Genomic DNA, 20,706 nt, shown 5'->3' on the forward strand with positions numbered 1-20,706 from the left:
TAATAATGGCCACACAGCTAAAAAACACACTCTCCAAAGCTAAGAATACAGCATCCATGGGACCAGATGACATCCCAGGCTGTGTACTACATGAACTACAAAATGAGCTGGCACCTCAACCAAGTGTCATATTTAATCATAGCCTCACCTCAGACTTTGTGCTCACTGAGTGGTGCACAACTACAGTTATCCCACTAAACAAGGGGGGATCCACCTTGGATCCCAGGAACTACCACACATTCAGTCTTACGAGCCTGATCTGCAAGGCCATGGAACATATTATCATGGAACTTATAAACAAACACATTGGCAACCTTCAAACACTGGAACCCATGCAGTTTGGGTTCGTGAAGGGCTGATTTTGTCTCCTGAACCTGATTGACTTCTTCAAATCAGTCTCCAGAGCTGTGGACAAGGGTAAGGTGGTCCACACAGCCTATCTGGACCTCACCAAGGCCTTCAACACCATCCCCCACTCTGGAATCATAGATAAACTTACTAAGCTTGGCATTAATCCCTACGTCACAGTCTCCAGAGCCGTGAACATGGGCAAGGTGGTCCACACAGCCTATCTGGACCTCAGCAAGGTCTTCGACACCATCCCCCACTCAGGGATCATAGATAAACTTACTAATCTGGGCATTAATCCCTATGTCACTCGATGGGTTGCCATCTGACTTACTGACAGAACCCATGATGTAAAAGTAGCCAACTCCAAATCCAGCTCCAGATAAGTGACAAGTGGAGCACCTCAGGGTTCAGTCCTGGGACCGCTGTTGTTTGGCATCTACTTCTCTGAAGTACAGGCCAACACTAAGGGACTCTGGCTACCAAAGTTTGCAGATGACTGCAAACTGGGAGCCATTATTGAATCCCCAAATTATGTGTATATTCTACAAAAGGGCCTTACAGAAACAGATGCTTGGTGCTAGAGCCATGGGCTCAAGCTCAATGCCAAGAAATGTATAGTTATCCCCTTTGGGAAAAAACATGTACCCATGAATTACCACATAGGTGGCAGTACACTAAACACCAAAAGTGTGATAAGAGCTTTAGGGACACAGGTGGACAGTGGTCTAACCTTCGATAACCACATCGCCACAACAGTCAAGAAATCCTTATATGTGGCACACCTCATCACCAAGGGCTTTTCATGCAGAAAAAAGGAGATAATTGTCCCAATGTACTCATCCCTCATTAGACCCATTGTAGAATACAATGTCCTGTTTGGTATGTACCTCTCAAGACATCTACAACAACTGGAAAGTACCTCACTAAAAAATCACAAGCTTAAAGCAGATGCCCTATGCTGGCCATTTAAAAAAACTGCTCGTATACTCTGTCACATATCATCTACTCAGAGGCGATCTCTGCTTAACATACAAGGCCATGTCAAACCCAGAGCTTTTGGACATGCTACACTTGAGGAAATCCCAGTCTCTCAGAGTCACATGCTCCAGGGATCTATACCTTGTCATCACAATGAACAAAACATGCTGGAGGGATAGGTTCCTGACCCAGAGACTCCCCAGACTCTGGAATAGACTGCCCATACATGTCAAACAGAGCACTTCTTTGGCCCTCTTCAAAAGGAACCTTGATGATTGAATGGGAGATAGGAAATTCACCCTAGGGATCACATCAGTTGCCCTGCTAGACAGGGGTCCAGGGAAGTAAATACTGTGGGAAGAAATAGCCAGGGAATTGTTATGGCTAGGCTTGTATAGAGCATAGGGCCGATAGCCTAGTACTAACCTATGAAATTATCAGTTAGTACAGTCATTCAACAGTAGGGAAAGGGGTCTGTAGAATCAGGTTCTCTATATATACATGTATATATGTATGGAAATGCATATATGTGGACAAATCTTTACATTAAAGATATATATATATATATATATATATATATACATAAATATACAGAAATCTATGACAGCTACAAATGCATGCAATCTGAGACTCATGCTACTGCACACTAGAAGTCTATATCTGAAAATGCACTAACTGGAAGTATTCCTTAAAATGGGGAACAATGACATTTGTGCTGTAACAGAGACCTGGTTAAAGGCAGCAGGAAGCACCCCTGCACTACCAGCTTATAACTCATTCCACACCTTTTGGCTGCAGAACTTGGACTGAAGCTCCAAAGGTGGTGATATTTCCTTATTCATTAAGGATGCACACACCTCCAGAGTGGTAGACCAACATTATGCATTACAGATCCTGCAGGTGTAGTTAACATTGAGTGAGACAGTGGTTCTTGTTGTAGTCTGCTATAGGTCCCCAAAAATGTCCCAAGACTCACAATCTATGTCTCTAAACACCTTGGAGAATATCAGTGTCCATCTTAACACTCTCATACTGGTTGACTTCAGCTACCCCACCATTAACTGGGAAAGCTACTCATGTACCGATGCACATGCCCATCACATTTACCTGGTCCTTGCTAACATGGGCAATTGTTGCTGTGCACCAATAGTCAACTCCTCCCTTGTTAATCTGAACACAAATTAATCACCTTTGAAAATCCACAGCCCCCCCCCCCCCTTGCACAGGTAACCACCATGAAAAGCCTTTCCAAAGCTAAATATGGCTTCCTAAAAACAGAGGTGGCTAACTTCACAGCAGCCATGCAAATGGAGACTAGTTGCATGACTGCTGAATCAAACAACAATGCACTACGAACATATACACAAATGCATGGATACCGGCATATCCAATAGAACCAGGACCCTCAACTCCAAACAAGGGAAGACAATCTGGTGGTCCCCAGCCATAAAGAAGCTGTGTAAAAAAAGCCTTATCAGCCTCAATTAAAAGTTGAGCTCCCTCATAAAATACTACAAAGTTAGCTGTGAAAACAGAATTGGAGCACTAGTAAAGACAACCACAAGGTCTCATACAGTTATGTAAAGGATCTCCATGGCATACCAAGATTTGCTTTGAGTTACTAGACAATGGTACCTCCTAGACTGAGCCAACAAATATTGCCAATATACTGGCTGACATATTGAGTGCAAACTTTACCCCTCTCTTCCCCTCCAAAGGACCAATCACAATATCAGTACACTGCCAGGCACCCAGTATTACTGCTGCACAGGTTAAAACACCACTGTCCAAGGCCAAGAATACAGCTTCTGTGGGGCCTGACAATATCCCTGACTGTGTTCTACATGAACTACAGAGTGACCTGGCACCTCACCTGTGTGCCCTGTTCAAGCACAGCCTCACCTCAGGCTTTGCCCCTACTGAATTGTGCACTGCTACAGTCACCCCTATCCGCAAATGAGGTGTGACTACAGACCCTGGGAAATACCGCCCCAACTGCCTGACAAGTCTGCTATGCAAAGCTATGGAATGCATCATCATGACCTAATAAACAGGGATATGGGAATCTGCAGACTCAGGATCCCACACAGTTTACTTTTGTGAAGGGTAGGTCATACCTGCTCAATCAACCTGGAGTCAGTCATCTGAGCTGTGGATGAAGGCAAGGTGTCACATACAGCCTACCTTAATCTGGCCAAAGCCTTTGATAATATTCCCCACTCAGGAATCATGCAAAAACTCACTAAGCTAGGCATCAACCCCTATATCACTAGATGGGTTGCAAACTGGGTCACAGATAGGACTCACAGTGTGGCAATAGCTGATTCCAAGTCAGACTGCTGAACAGTCATAAGTGGAGTCCCATAGGGCTCTGTCCTGTGTCTTCTCATGTTTGGTATCAACTTCTCTGAAGTCCATGCCAACATGAAGGGACTCTGACTGACAAAGTTTGCAGACAATTGCAAGTTTGGAGCTATTATTAACTACCCAAGTGATGTTGGCATCCTACTGAAAGGCTTCACTGAGCCCAATGACTGGTGTTAGAGCCCTGGCCTTAAGCTCAATGTCAGAAAATGTGTTGTCATCACCCTTTGGGGAAAACCCTGTTCCCATGAATTACCACATCAATGGTAGTCCCCTGAACAAAGAAGATTTTATAACAGATCTGGGTACACAGGTTGACAGCAATGTCTCCTGATCACCACATTGCCACTGTGGTCACAAAGTCCTTCTATGTGGCACATCTCAGTTCTAATGCATTAGCATCCAGGAAGGAAGAGGTCATTGTCCCCCTCTACTCTTCTTGACAGAGTGACACAGTTTGTTTCAGCATACATGTTCTGATGGATGTGAGGTAAGCAAATGAAATAGATGTCCTCATTTTCTGACAACAATCATATCATTACAGTGATTTACCAGAGAAATGATAATAATCTGGAAAAGAGACCAGAAATATGAGCAATAAACCTGGACATCATGAAACAATCCAGCCAGTTGCCAGGTATGCTCAGAACCCCTTTCTGCAGTGAATCTGGACCAAGGCTGACAAAGTGGTGGGTGGGTGGAAGCCCAGAAAATGGGGATGTATCTGAAGTACTGGCATAGATAAGCTAACACAGTTGCTGTAGTAACACCCTCCTGTGTGCCCTAACATATATTTAGTGAAAAAGCACAAGTAATAGAATTTGGAAATCTGCTATGGGTAATTACACATGCATTTGCAAATATATCAGGCACTAAGGGGATGTAATAGCACTGGCAAACAGACACCAGTGTGAAAGTGCCCAACCAGTATCACCTCAGTCACATACCGGTAAGTCAAGTGAACAGTAGAGTATATGGACTGTGTTAACAAATACATCATTGATTGACACACTAGCCATATATATATATATATATATATATATATATATATATATATATATATATGTGTGTGTGTATATATATATATATATATATATATATATATATATATATATATATATATATATACATACAGTCCTAATTCTCAGTGTAGTCTGAATCCTGACCTTGGTACAGGACACGTCTCAATCTGCCCCTACAAACACTTACAGCCAATAGATCAGCAGAAACTGGAGCAGCATGCACAGTCAGATAAAGAAGGAGCCATAACACTTACATCCACCCCCCTCCATACACAGCCCAAATAACATGTACACATGACATGTGTACACAGTCGTGACAGTCTGTTAACAATGGCCAGACATACACAGACCTCTCACATGTACAGTTCACCTCAGAATGTACAGGCTCAGGACTCATATCTACATGTCTGTGGGTCTACTACATCACTGAGATGGTAGCAGGAATGAAGTAAAAAATAATGATAATAAATAAATCTGCACCTCATTGACATCTGGACAAAGCCTGACATCATTTGGGGACAGAAGCACAAACACAGGGGTAGATTGGACATATTCTTGTCATACATTGAGACAGTTGCAGATGTTACTGGGTTTGTTGTAACATCCTTTATGAGGAATATGACATTGGTAATACTAATTGATGTGAGTATTTACTGACTGCATTCCCCAGAGTCCACAACTGAGTTACCAAGGACACCAACTGTCTGGGGAACAGAAAAAACATAACAGGCAAATGTGGCCAGTCTGTGGACAGCGTGCCAGTGGAGAGGTATGTTAGAGACATATCACTGTCAGTCGTTAAGTCACTCACTAAATGCATGTCCCCACAAATCCTGTCAATCTATCAATCCACCATGTGTATAACAGAAGTGATGACATATAATCTGTTCACAAATCTGGGGATATGTCAACCATGTTGTTTGGCTGTCTCCACATGTCCTGTTCTGTGATGTATTGCCACCAACTGTATTTGAATCTGTAGCCCAACACCTCTGTAATGTCCCTCACACAGTTAAGGAAAAGGGGCAAGGCCCATATTAAGGAATGTCCCATATGTTGGAACTAGCAGTAGTGTCCAGGCCCACAGCACAATACTGTGCGGACACCTACATAACAGTATGGCCTTAGCAATACCTGACATCTGCACATCTGTACAGAGGACAGACAGAAAGTAGATAACCAACAGGTTATGCATTAGGATGAATGTTTGGAAAGACAGAAGTCTGAAACTGAAAGGTATGCCATTACTACATGACAGCAGTCCTCAATAACATGTCCAAAGAACATAGTAGTCTACAGCTGATATCAAAATATCAGATCAATATCCAATAGGAGATACATAAAAATATACAGCTCAAACATCAAGAACAAGATAGTCAGTACTCAGAGTCCCAGCTTTGCATGCAGGGATGTATGGTTCTAGTACTACAATCTGCTATCTACTTTTACTTGGAAAAGCACTGTTAAAAATACTAACGTAATGATACAATATGTGTTAAACTATTTTTGACAACCAGTGCACTGTAGCTGGTTGAACATGCAAGTGTGACTGCATATAACCTGGGATACTACTCATGAATAAAGCAAATACAAAGAAAAAAGATTGCGCTACTACCCATATATACCCAGGTGTCCCATACAGCAGAGTTATACCTCTTGCTACTATAATGACAGCACATAGAAGAATGTTATGTACAGGAAATTAAATACACTTATTAAAGATGTCATTACCCTGCTATTTTATCAGACTGGGATGTGATCACTGGTTACTAAGGGCTGAGCTATGCTTAGCAGGTTTCAGAATTGCTTAAATGTAAATGCTAAGCAGATTTGCGCACTAGTACGTGAAGCCTACATGGAGTAAGCGCCTATTCGTTTAACCGTACATTAGCACTGCTTATCGTTGCGCAAACCAATGCAAACATGCTTAAAGCTGCTCAAAAGTGCCTTAATCATTCTGTATCCAACAGCCCTTTCTCTGAATAGCAACAACATAAACAACCCTTGCAGGGCTTGAAGCCAGGACCATGCACACCATTATCAAAGCAATCTACCAGTAAGCCACATCAGTTGTATGGTTTTAGGATGTTTTCTCAAACATACCCTTCCTTACAGCGAGCTTACAGTAGGGATGAGACACTGTGCAATTAGGAAGGATTAGTATCTACAAATATATATCTGAAATGAAACATATACATAGAGAGAGAGAGAGCGAGAGAGAGATGTATGGAGATACATATATGTCTATAACAATATATAGCTATATTACCAATAAATACTGAGGTGTGTGTATGTGTGTATGTATATATATATATATATATATATATATATATATATATATATATATATATATATATATACACACACACAGATACACACATACAAATATATACATATACATATATATTTATATATTTATATACATATACATATATACATATACACACACAGATATATATATATACACACACATACACACACACACACACACACACACACATATATATATATATATATATATATATATATATATATATATATATGCATACATGTCCCAAAATCCCAAAATGCCCATACAAAAATATGCTGCTGATAAACCACCCATAAATGGGGCAGCATGCACAGTTGGATACAAAAGGACTCATGACACTCACATCTGCCCCCCCCACACACAGTCCAAATAAATAAGTGAACAGTACACTGCTACAAAATCATGATAGGCCATACACAATGGCCAGACATACAACAACCTCTTAGCAAAACAACTAAAATGTCTGAACATAGCAAAACGAAATACAACCAGCCAGTAATTCACACATGTGTATTATCTTCTGATGTCTTGGCCAAAGCCTTCAAGGAGTAAGACATTACAACAAATAATTGTCTTAATCACAAGAAGCAATTAACACTTAATTAAATAATTAAATACACAGCCTCCAATTACACTCCTCATTTAACCCCCTAAGGGATAAAGTATCACATTTAATATTAATACATTGAGTCTGTACATAACAATTTTACTTTTAGGAATGTTTCATCAAACTGAGGAACAGATGTTTTCCTAAACAGTATCTTGGAACCCACTACTGTACCCATGGTGAGATTTATTCAAATGTACGGCTATAGAACTGTCATCTTTCTTATCAGTAATATGTCTCACATGTTCTAACAGACTAGTTTTGAAACATGTGTTACTCTCCCCCATATAAAATATGTTACAAGTCCATCTAAGAGCATTCTCTATACACCAACCTCTTGAATGTAAAGACGTCAACATGTTTTCCAGAATTTCCTCTCAGCAGGAATGACAGCACTAAATAATGATAGACCATTATACCTATTGACCTCCTACTGTATAACATCTGGACAAAACCTGGCATAATTGGTGGACAGAAGCCCAAACATATGGCCATACTTGAAGTATTGCTGTTATACGCTGAGAAAGTTGCTGGTGTTACAGGGTTTGTTGTAACATATCCTTTCTGAGGGATATAAAGTCAAAAACACAAATTGATATTAGCATTTACAGATTGTAATCACCAGAGTACACTACTGATTTGCCAAGGACAACACCTGTCTTGGGAACAGACCAAGCATAACAGGCTAACCTGTGGCAATTATGTGGATAGCCCTACAGTTGAGAGCAATGCAGAGACAGAGCTTTGTCAAACTGAAACCCATGCAGAAGTAGCTTGTGCAGACAAACCCTGTTAAGCTAGCAGTATTCCAAACATATAACATCAATACTCACATTCTGCTGCCAAGTCTTAAACCTTCTCCACCATTTACTTGGCTTGTCTCCACAAGTCTTGTTGTAAGATGTTGTAGCTCACACAACTCCAGGATGTCTTCCTCACAAGTAAGGGAAAGGGCCAATGCCCACATGGAGTAGTCAATTATAAGAGTGTGTTGCCATGACATTGGCTGTTGTAAGAACTACACAGCTGCTCTGCATGCAATTAGCAACTGGGGAACACCAATAGGTGCACAGGCCATCACCTGGTCATGAGCATCACCTACAAAAGCCAAGCTGCCATCTATTCAAACCAGCTCTATCCCTGTAAAGCACAGAGAGAGAGAGAACAAATAAAACATGAACTGGAAAGGAGAGGAAAATAAAAAATAAGGTAAGCAGAACATGCAAGCATGTAACTGAATGTAGTACTTGGTCTGTAATAATGGGAAATATGATTTGGAAGAATATATGTCCCAACAAGAGTTGCTGTACTAATGTCCTGCTGAACAGCTGCTATGGCCATAGCATCTGGCTCTCTCTGCAGTGGGAGAGACCACAGCCATACCTCTCAACTGTACAGATCTTCACAGAATGTCCAGATTTTTTCCATCATAGTTTTATGTCTGTTCCTCCTGAAATCTGTACTTTTCTGGCAAATAGCAGAGGATTGAAGTCATCAAGTAATGACAAACACTTGAATTTAAGACTCCACATCCTTTAGAATATTCACAGTAATGCAAAATGTATCATTCTACAAACTTCCTAAGTTTGTAACAGGAATATTTAAAGTATGTTTCTATTTATTCCCCCATCATTGTAGGCTTTGTCCAGATGTGATGCTCTAAGAGGTTGTGAGGTAGGATCACAGCTCAGGAGCCTGACTCACCCTGGGAAAGGACAGCTCACATATGACAACTGCTGGGGCGTCTGTCAAACAGTTGAGACTGTGCCACTGCTAGGACAGTTAATGGGATGTTGTCCGTATCCATATGTTACCTGTGAATATGAGTACGACACATGTTTGTCTTGTAAATCTAAGAGACCTATATAGGGCATGTGCATAGTAAGTAAAGTACTGTTGCAGACATGTGTGGAACTGCATTTGATATATTGAATTAATAACATTCAACTGTACAGTGTTCTGCTGGGCAATAAGCACATTTGTGACTGGTGTCTGTAGTCACATACACATACACATATACCTGTGTTATGTCAGCCAAACCACTGGCAAGTCTGTAAGCAATGACAATGTAACATAATAGCCTATTTATGACTATTGGACATTTTCCAGGTTATAACAGTAATGTCAAAGCCTACTGTGCAATCAACTTATTAATGTATGGTGCAGCTATATTAATACAATATCAATATTGATGTCCCTTTTGTCACCCATTTATGTGTGCCATTGTCCAGACATATTGCTATAACAGGTTGAGAAGTATGATTGAGCAGCAAGACTGTAAATACAGTATGCCATACTAACATAACACAGAAATGTATACCAGGTATCCCCTGAGCACATGTATCTATGTGTATGTCAGCTGGAAGGCACAAAACTAATAACATGGGTTTCAAGCAGTCAGATACATAGGTTGTGTATGTTGCACATGTGTGTAATATCAGTGTCAGTGCATGCAACAGAAATAAATATGTACAGCTACTGGTTGTTGCATTGCCCTGACACTGACATGGGTACTAGAGTAGGCGTGATTATCAGGTAGTAATCGGAGAAGTGTCCAACTGTGTTATGACCCACTGTCCATGCCTGCCACTACCAGCTATATCAACATCTATATACACAAGTCACAAGTGTACACACCCATGTTAGAATGCCAGGTTTGTGTGCTGTATGTGCTGTATGACAATCAGACCACAGAAAATCATTTCATAATGTTTCTCATCTTGAATGTGACCCTTAACCTGTACAATTACATTCAAAAACAATCAAAGGTGTTTCTAGGAAGGTGAGCAACTATTGCCAAATGAAGATGTGCCATGATGTTAGAGTCAAAACCAAGGCAAATGAATGCTGTAACCATCTCAAGAGGTGCATACACAATATATCAGTTTAAGGGTGTGCATACTCATTCAACTGGCTTATTGTACTGACTATTATTTCCATATGTTTTCACAAACCAGATTGTTATGTTTTCAATTGAATTGTACAGGCTGTAGGTCACATTAAAGGTGGAAATTGTTTTGAAATGAGTTATTGTGGTGTCATGTTTCAATTACACAAATATCAGGCATTGTAACAGGGGTGTGTACCCTTTATATCCACTGTAGCTATATGGACTCAGCAGTACCTGACCTGTATAACCAACCTCCACCAAGGTAGAGTAATCACCTTTGGCGGACAGCAGCAATACACAAACCATATAATAGGTTGCTATATTGGCTGTACAGGGACATGTATCAGCAGGCAACAACTTGGAAGCAAGTCAACCTCAATCTGAGCAAGCATGTAAGTTTACAGGTGACTTCCTGTAAGGCTTACTATGACTACAAATCAGACATATCCACAACACCAACGACAATTGCAAACGTGTCTCCACATATGTCAGTCTCAGAGGAAACAACACAATTCACCCTGTACTGGTGGTAAAGCACACCTCATGCACACATGCCATGGATATAGGCAACCTACATGAGACAGATTAGGTGGGAACATTGCCACCCTGTCCACCTCAATTGTATAGGGGGATATGCACATCAACCACACTCCTCCCCTCAGTAATGGTGAGCATGTACATATTGCCTACTGATGGCAACAACAGCAAATCTCCATGGGGCATAATAACATCACTGTCTGCCTCCTACATGAACTCAGGCATGTGCTCACAGCTCCATCACACACCACAGTTAAAAACAGACCTGCCACCATCCATACACTTTTCACGTGGAAGATGGCCACTGTCAACCCTCTACACAGTCATGAATGGAGAATAGAGGATTATGCAATCAAGTGTCCAACACTGGGGGGAATAAGCTAGTTCAGGGCCAGGAGTGTAATGCAAGCTGCTATAGCCATGGTAGATTGGAGGGTTATGGTGTAGTTTGGATTTTTTACAAGTATCATCCACTGTTGATTTGAATTGTGACAACTGTATGAGGTCCTGTGACTATTTACCTGTTTATGTCTTCCAGGTAACATGCAGAGGGCTTGCCTACCAGCAATCTCTGTTGGGGAAACTGACATCTTCACCCAATATGTGATTGAACATTATGCCCTGTTATTTGGACGGAGAGCAGAAGATGTGCGGGAGAGGACCGCCCTGTGGAACACTCTGGTCCACAGGGTAAATGATGCTGGCCTGCACAGCAGAACTTATGAGCAGGTGCAGCATCGGGCTACTGACCTCATCTGCCATGTCTGTCAATGGGCTGCTGCTGTAGTGAGGGACCGGCTAGCCACAGGTGAGGGCCCAGCCATCCAGCCCCCACTAACACCCACCGAGAAGCTCCTCGCCAACCCACTGAGAAGCTTCTCGCCAACCTTGGGGCACCCACCCAACACACAAGCCATGAAGCTGAGGAAAGCATTGTGGTGGTGGGTTGCACACACACACACACACTGGATGAGGAGCATGCAGGTAAGGGCCTAGTGGGGATTAGTACACTAATGTATCAGACATACATGCATCTGTATTGTATCTACATCCATGTGTCAGGTCCAATTGCAGTTGTGGATGGGGTTTTCTAATGCACAGAGGTGCACATCTATGGGGAGGACATAACACTGTGTATTATTGGGGTTAGTACTGTAAATGTGCAGACATGCTGCATCCATCTTGTACCAAGGTCACATGTGAGTCTGCTGACAATACCTCCCTCTCACAACTACATAGGACATTCTGGTCTGCATATGGGACAGCAGCCTGAAGCTGGTGAGTATGACATTGTTCTATTGTTGCCTGGCAATACCCCAGGTATGTGAAGGGCATGCAATTTACCATGCACACAACTATCAGTAATAACTATATTGTTTTATGTAATAGCTATATTGCTTTATGTGCATGTTCACTTGTGCTGGGGTTAACTGCAATGCATCACAGTGGTCACCACTGGGGCCTATCTGATGTGAATTCAACATTCATGTAGCATACCTCACAACTTGTCAGTGCCAAGACGTCTGGACAGAGGCCAGCAAAATGGGCTGGGCAAATGGCCTAAGGCATGGACACATGTGACACATCAGTGGTATACAGTGGATATAAAAATTGTGTACACACCCCTGTTAAGATGCAAGGTGTTCCTGTTACATACATAGTAGGACCACAGTATGTCAGTCCACACCTATTCCAGCCTTTAATGTGATCCATACCATGAACAGTTCACTTGCAAAACCAAGCATCTGGACTCATGTATTGCACCTACAAGGCTGGTCACCTGTGAGGGTGGTAGATGTCGTATCAGCATGATGTTTCAGTCAGGTATAATACCTCATGCTGCCATATGTGACAGTACACTCACTGTGGCCTATTTGGCTACAATATCACATAAATGGGCATTGTTAAGGAGAACACAGACCACTTCCAACCACATATAGGTTGCAAACATCTGGATATCCCAGACACATCTGTAAGAGAGGACTGTACAATGGTTTAACCTGCTGCATGTAAGGCAGATGCTTTTACCACACTATATAAAGTAATGGCAGTGGGAGGTGGTCACCAGCTGTGTATGGTACACACATCAAAATGATATAAGCCACACAAGGTATTTTCCTCACACACTCACACAAACAATTACCAGAATCGGGATTAGAACTCCTGCCTATCTAATTATTGCCACTATAGTGCTATGCAGTTACCAGATGTGCCACAGAGGTTATACATTTCCACCTCATCCAAAGGTACTTCTAAAGTGGATGACATCAACAGGACTACTAAATTGGAGTGAGGGGAAGTGTAAAGGGTAGTACACAGGTCAAAAATGGTGTAACCCACACACTACATGATTCTCACATACACACACGCACACACACACACACACACACACACACACACACACACACACACACACACACACACACATACACACATCCAAACAGCTACCAGTAGGGAGATTAGAATTCCTACCTATGTAGTTATTGCTACTATAGTGTTACACAGTTATCAGATGTGCCACAGAGCGTATTCATTTCCACCTAGTCCAAAGGTACTTCTAAGGTGGATGGCATCAACAGGACTACTAAACTGGAGTGAGGAGAAGTGTAAAGGGTAGTACACAGGTCAAAAATGGTGTAATCCACACACTACATGATTCTCACAAAAACACACACACGCACACATCCAAACAGCTGCCAGTAGGGAGATGAGAATTCTTGCCTAGCTAGTTATTGCTACTATAGAGTTACACAGTTATCAGACATGTCACAGAGCTTATACATTTTCACCTACATCAAAGGTACTTCTAAGTTGGATGACATCAACAGGACTACTAGATTTGGGTGACAGAAAGTGTAATGGGTAGTACACAAGTCAAAAATGGTATAAGCCAGACAGTATACACACAGACACACAGACACACAGACACACACACACACACACACACACACACACACACACACACACACACACACGCACACACGCACACACGCACACACACAGACACACACACACACACACACACACACACACACACACACACACACACACACACACTTGCCAGTAATGGTATTAGAACTCCTGCTGTTACTGCACATGCTACGGAGCTTACTGAACTTTCACATGGCCAAAGCTGCTAACTGCACAGCTGAGGTAAAGTATTACAGGTGGCAGAAAGTATGCCTTCAGTTCCACCCTTACATCATGCTAGTTCTTTCTGTCTTCCACTTCAAATAGCATTATGACCTGGCACTTCACCAGGTTATTGTATCAAGAAGTGTGGCACACCTGGGAGCCACCAGCAGTACTCGTTCAACTCAGAAGTAGCCCAAGTACTTACTAGTTATGTCCACCCCTCCTGGCATCATTGAAGGGCAGTTTTCTGTGCTTTAATCCATTAACCTGGTGCACTTGTCCATTCTGAGGCACTGTTGCAACTGCCTCATGTACACAGACAACCCTCCCCTCTAAACTCCAAACACTCAGACCTGTGAGAGTTACACGTATATCACCCAATGTGGACATATTCACTCTCCAGCAAAGACTGGAATAGCAGGTCAAGAGGATAAGATCAACACCTGCACCACACCATCTAGAACACATAGCTCACCAAGATACCCACTTTGACAGCCATGACATACAGTGAAAAGCCACACACCCACCTTCATAGAACTACTCAATGGACATTTACCCAAACAGCACAGACCAGCAAGACAGACACCCACTCAGACACCATGACATGGCACATGCCAAGGAACACATATTTAACCTACACAGTGTGCACCTCAACCTAAGCTCCTAAGGCTAATCACCTTGCACAATACAGTAATCATGGGTAACTCAGTACTGAGGCACACACATATCCCACTCACTAAGTTGAATATGGAGCAGGTAACAGCCAAATATCTATCACATGCCATCATCCAACACATGATGCAGCCAGTAATGGCACTCCATAACAACTATGGTTATCACTCTGTATCCATGTGGGTGTGAATGACCTGGGACACACCTCCCTGGACTACATGACAAGAGACATGGTTGAACTCTCTGATTATGTGGTCCAGGCAGGTGTGACAGTAGCCCTGAGCAGTGTACCGCTGTCACCCAGAATAATTCTGTGGTACCATCAACAGATGATTGACTGCAACATTGACTTATGCATTTTGTGTCATTCTCAAGGGATGCAGTACCTCTCTGCTTGGGATGACATGATTGACAGAACCCAATGACTTGCCACAGATGTCCTACATATGTTAGCGTTGGGTTTCCAGGTGCTGGCTAACTGTCTTGCCACCCCTATGATGCCCTATTAGGCAGTGTTCCTAATGTAATTACCACCATAACAGTTAGACATGTATGCAATCTGAGTGTCATGCTGCTCAACAGTAGACATCTAACTGTCAGGATGCAGTCACTCAAAGCACTCCTTGGAGTGGAGGACATTAACATGTCTGCTGTAATGGAGAGGTGGTTCACAGCAACAGACATAAGCCTTGCAGTATCAGGCTATAACACATTCCACAGCTGTCAGCCCCCAAACATGGACCACACCACACCTCCACAGGTGGTGTTGTCTCCATATTCATTATGGACAGGAACACCTCCAGACTAGTATCCCAGCATAATGCATTGGAGATACTTCCTGTACAACTGCTTTGGGGTAAAAAGCAAAACCCAGACTCACTCCTCCAAGAAAAGGACACCAGTCTGGTGGAACCCTGCCATAAACAAGCTATACAATAGAAGGAGTAGACTAGTACAGAAAATAGTAAAATCCCAAGAAGGGAAGACATACCTGGTCAGTATCAGCAAGAAACTACGATCCCTCATAAAATCGTCCAAGGTGAGCTTTTAAAGAAAAATTGCCAAGGACTCCAAAGATAACCACAAGGCATTCTTTGGCTATGTCAAGAATCTAAGTGGCAATGCTTAGATCTGCTCAGAGTTAGTGCAGAATGGCACAAAATACACTGAACCAACCGATATTGCCAACATCCTGGCAGACAGGTTCAGTGCAAACTTCAACCCCTCTCACCCCCAAAAGGGCCCATAACCATACTAGAAGAATGTAGAGCCCATGAAATCACAGACGCTCAAGTTAAAACAGCCCTCTCCAAAGCCAAAAACACAGTATCAGTGGTACCAGACGGTGTCCCAGGCTGCGTCCTACACAAGCTCAAAGATGAACTAACCCCTCACCTAAACACACTGTTCAAACTCAGCCTCTCCACAGGCTACATACCCATAGAGTGGCGCACAGCAATGGTTATTTCGCTCCACAAAGGAGGAGCCATAACAGACCCTGGGAACAATCACCCTATAAGCCTGACTAGCTTGGTCTGCAAAGCTATGGAGCGCATCATCATGGAACTCATTAACAGAGACATTGGGAACTTCCAAACACTGGACCCCACCCAGTTTGGCTTTGTTAAGGCCAGATCATGCATCCTAAACCTGGTAGACTTCTTTGAGACAGTTACCAAGGCTATAGATGAGGGAAAGGTGGTACTCACAGTCTACTTAGACCTCACAAAGGTCTTTGACACCATTCTCCATTCTGGTATTATAGACAAGCTAACCAGCCTGAACATAAACCCCTATGTCACAAGATGGGTTGCCAATTGGCACATGGACAGAACCCACATGGTGAGAGTTGTGGGAGCTAGGTCTGACTCTAAACCAGTTACAAGTGGTGTTTCCCAGGGCTCAGTCCTAGGACCCCTCCTGTTTGGCATATACTTCTCAGAGGTACAGGCAAGCACAGGAGGACTATGGCTGACCAAGTTTGTAGACAACTACAAACTAGGGGCTATAATTGACTCTCTGACTGACACAGACATCCTCCAAAAGGGTCTAACTGAAATGGATACCTGGTGTCAAAATCATGGTCTCAAGCTAAATGCTAGAAAGTGCATAGTCATCCCCTTTGGAAAAAACAAAGTACCCACAAACTACCACATAGGTGGTAGTCCCCTAAATACGGAAAATGTAATAAGGGATCTGGGGACCCAAGTAGACAGTAATCTCTCCTTTGATAATCACATTGCCAAAGTGGTTAGAAAATCCTTCTATGTGGCCCACCTAATCACAAAAGGGTCTGCATCCAGATCAAAAGAGGTCATTGTGCCCCACTACTCATCTTTCATCAGACCTATCATAGTGTACAATGCCCCATTTGGGATGTACCTTACAAGACACCTGCAACAGCTGGAAAGGCCACAGAAGTATCTCACCAAGAGGATCACTGGCCTCAAACAGATGTCCTATGCAGCTCAAATGAAGAAACTCCAGCTGTACTCAGTTGCATACCACCTACTCAGAGGTGATCTCGGCCTGACATACAAGGCCATATCCAACCCAGAATTGATGGACATACTCCACCTAAAGAAAATGTTATCCCCTTGGGCCACACGCTCTTGGGATCTAAACCTCACCACAATAATAAATAGGATGTGCTGGAGGGATAGATTCCTGTCCCAGAGACTTCCCATGCTTTGGAACAAGATTCCAATCTACATTAGGTAGAGCTCCTCGTTAACACTCTTTATGAGAAACCTTGATGACTGGATGAAAAACAGAAAGTTTACCCCGGGCATCACTTCAGTGGCTCTGCTGGACAGAGGGCAGTGAAAGCCAACACATTCTGGCTAGGTTTATAAATGCCTTCGGGCAGATAGCCTAGTACCTACCTATGAACCTATAATCCAGATGATAGCCCACTGTGGGTCCACATCTATGTATCTAGACAGTAATGCAATACAGACCATAGCCCACCATGGGTCCACATCTATGTCCCTAGACTGTCAATGCATATTCCTCAACACCCTGCCATCTATGATGGTCCAACACAACACTGACATAGTATGAGACTTCAACTACCCCACCATCATCTGGGGAAAGTAGCCAAGCACCAGTACAGTGCCCCAACACCTCTTGTGATTCATCATTTACAATGCCCTGGACTGGCTCATACTGACCCCCAGTAGAGGATGCATCAACCTTGACCTGTGTTGACTACTTAAATATGGGACTGTTGCTCATCCACAGTTGTCAATCCCTGCATGGTGAGATCCGCACAGGTTGTAATCAACATGGAACTCAACATGTCAGCCACATGCACCACAAAGGTAACCACCTTGCAAAACCTCTCCAAAGTTGACTTTGCAGCCATGAAAACAGGGGTGGATGACTTCACTGCACACATGGCAATGGGAAATAGCTGCATGACTGTGGAATCATACACATATGCACTGTACAAACAGGTACATGAATGCATGGTGCTATCCAGAGCCTACAGAGTCCTGACACTGCCCTCCAAACACTGAGAGAGAATGTGCTGGTCCTCTGCCATTAATAAAGTGCACAACAGAAGGAGGACATTGTTGCAGAGAAAGGTGGTATCCCATGACTTTTGAACTCCCTTATTAGCCTCAAACACAGCTTGGGATCCCTCATGGAATCCTCCACAGGCATCTATGAAGGCAGACATTCAGCAGACACTGACGACAATCACAACAGCCTTTGATAGGTAACCTCCACAGCATTAAACACAAGTACTGTGAGTTAATGCACAATGCTAATACCTATCCTGAGACAACAGACAGTGGCCACCATCTTGGCAACACATTCATTGCCAGCTTTACCCCTATCACTCCCACAAGTGAAGTGCTGAGTGAATGTGTTCTCACATGCTGTATCCTGTTTCTGTTCTAGGCGTTGGTGTGTCAACAAGATGTGGCCCTGCAGCAACACCAAGGGGTATGGCAGTGCAGTAACACATCCACCATGCCTTAGGCAGGATACAGCTGTATCTGCAGATATCATAGGTCTGTAACACCGTGATTGCATATGCCTCACAGATTATAGCGCTGAGGGTTGTACATAGGTATATGCTGATTTACATTATCTGTCGTAGACTGGAAAATGGTACATGTTGTGGTTTGGACACACCTCCGATTGCTAATAACCACAGCCACAGGGAATATTCATCAACCAAACACACTGAGATTACTATTCACACACACACACACACACACACACACACACACACACACACACACACACACACACACACACACACATTTGCCAGTACTGAGATCCATAGGTTCATTGCTTCATAGGTGTGCAGTAGTTGAATGGGCCTGAAGGCTCTACAAGGCTAGCCCAAGGGAATACCCTGGCATCAGGCCACATGATAATAGTCACCATTGTGGCTCAGGAGTATAGTCACTGGAGTGGTCCCCAGGGGTGGGTATCGTATTCCCCATCCCCATCCAGATTTCTATTGTGGGTGGCCAGTGATGTGCTCTGCTTCACATGTATGTGATTTATATTCCATAACATGGACAGTGTCTAGGTTGTGCACTTGTCCCACATGCATGTCCTTTGAAGTGTGGAAGTGTGCCTGAAGTCTCTAGGGCATGTTTTGTGGACAGATTGATATCTTCAGATGTAGCATTCCTGACCTAGTTTTGTGAGACATGGCTGTGTAACCGAGGTAGTGATTGCATGTACATAGACAGTATGATATGGGGATTCATTGGTGTTATCGGAGTCTGTCCATACAGGGCATGTGTATAAGGCATGGTATTCCATTTGTGGGCTATGTTTGCAGACTCTACAGTTGTTGCTGGTGTCCAGTGGGGAACATGGCAAAAGGGCCACTGTACAAATTGATTGGGCTACTGAGGGGATGGTACAGGGTGACCAGGTCGTTTACTTGCTGGATAACACACACTTAGTCAGGAGATGTAACACAACAAAGTACTTTCTGATGTCAGTGTCACTGTTGTGGTCAACAGGCAGCTGACTGTCAACCTGTTTTCCCCATTATGTTATAACAATGCCACTGTTCAGTGGACTACTGCCAATGTATTACTTCATGTGAGTCATGGTGTTCCCAAAGGTAATAGCAGCACATCTCTTGGCACTGAGGTAATGTCCAGGGTTCTGTCAACAGTCATAGATGTTAAGTTGCCTTTGTGCATGATGTCAACATCACATGGATTGGGAATACTACCACCCACCTTACTGTTGTATGCAAACATTTTCTGCCAGGGTACCTTTGTGTTCTCCTGCACCTCAGAAGTGTAGATCCCAAACATGAGAGGACATGGGTCCATACCCTGTGTGACACCAATCATGTCTGGTCATCGGTTTGACATGGAGTTCACTGCAATCACACCATGTGTACTATCCATGAGGAAGTTTGCAGGAAAACTACTGATATAGTGGTCGATGCCTAGCCAAGTGTGTTTGTGTATGACTCCTGGGTGGAGCATGGTCTCTGAGTATTAGAAGGGTTGTCTATAATGTTAACTATTCTGTACTGTCACATAGTCATTGTACATGACACTACACATTTAGGGCTGTGGAATGTCTACACAAATCTCTACAGTGTTTGATAACTGTTGGTCTTGTAATGTGGACACTGGGACATATACAGGTCATCGATATAATAATTTACCAAAACCCACCACCCAATGGATCCTGTTATTACACAATCACACCAACACCCACACAGGAAACTGATGACAGAGACAGACACACACATACACACTTACCAGTACTAAGTTTTGAACCCCTACTTATCTATGTATTGCTACTACAGTGTTATGCATTTATCACATGCACCACAGAGCTT

This window comes from Protopterus annectens, chromosome 2.part0, assembly GCF_019279795.1.
Source record: "Protopterus annectens isolate FY-2018-M chromosome 2.part0, PAN1.0, whole genome shotgun sequence".
NCBI lineage: Eukaryota > Metazoa > Chordata > Ceratodontiformes > Protopteridae > Protopterus > Protopterus annectens.